A 1310-nucleotide genomic window follows, 5' to 3' on the forward strand; every position below is an offset into this window, starting at 1 on the left:
GCTCTTAAAGACTTCCAATTCAAACTTTCTTATTTTATATGTGAGAAAACTGTGGCATGGAGAGGTTAAGTGGTGAAGGCAGGCCACTTTAAAAATACCCTAATCTTAGCGAGCCATTGTCCTTTAAACGCATATTTGATTTTTTTTTTTGAAATATGCAAAGTCACTCAGTGTGACGTGAATAAAAGACAGGGAGTAGGACATAGATCAAGTTGAATTAACATGTAACCTTGTAAAATATGAGTAATGAGCCTGTGATTTTGATATGGTAGATCCAAGTATAACTTAAAGGCAATGTTTTTAAACTACATTAAACAAAGAGAACATTATTTAGAATGGGTCCAAAACCTCACAAGGTTACACCTAATTTGGAACTATATTGCTGATTTTCAAAATATTTGGGAATTTTTTCTTTTCATGATCTATTTCTCACTCAATTCCACTGTGGTAGGAGAACATACTCTAAATGACTTCAATACCTTAATACGTGTTGAGGTGTCCTTTATGAGCTGACATACAGTCAATTTTGGTAAATGTTCCATGTGCCCTTTAAAAGAGTCTGTATTCTGTTGTCTTTAAGTGGAGTACTCTGGATATCAATTAGATCAAGTGCGTTAGTTGTATTGTTTGGATCTTCTATATCTAGTGAAGCTACCTCTGCTTTTTCTATCAATTACTGAGAGATATTAAATTTCTCACTATAATTATATATTAATTCATTTTTCTTTTTAGTTATGTCCATTTTTGCTTTGTATAATTTGAAGTTATATTATTAGCTGAATTCAAATTTAGAATTTGTTCTATCTCTTTGGTGGAATGACCCTTTATCATTTTGACATAGTCCTTTGTATTAATCTGAATCCAATCAGTGGGTTAAACAGTAGAAGTTTAATAAAGTTAATAGGCTTAATAAACAATTATTACACCCTGATAAGAGTGACTATAAAGTATAAGGAAAATCTACATGGTATCCTACATCTGAGAGAGTACTCAAGAAAGGACAAACATGGAAGGAGTTCAGACCTTGCTGGAGAAGGTGTAGCTTAGACTACTGGATAGTAGAGGAGTCCACTGGTTTGCCCAGGCTGGAGCTGGTCTGCAGTCACTGGGTAAGCAGGAAGCAACTCTCTGGAATGCAGGTGGGGGCAGGGGATCAGCAACTGGAGATGAGGATGTGCAGAGGGAGCAGGGCCTTGATGGGAGCCCCAAGGCAAGGTGTGGGTGGCCTGCAGAGGAAATCAGAGTGCCAGTGTGGGCAGGAGTCCTTGGAGGAGCTGGTTTCCATGTTGAGAGGATCACAGAGAGGTTAT

This window comes from Balaenoptera musculus, chromosome 3, assembly GCF_009873245.2.
Source record: "Balaenoptera musculus isolate JJ_BM4_2016_0621 chromosome 3, mBalMus1.pri.v3, whole genome shotgun sequence".
Taxonomy (NCBI): domain Eukaryota; kingdom Metazoa; phylum Chordata; class Mammalia; order Artiodactyla; family Balaenopteridae; genus Balaenoptera; species Balaenoptera musculus.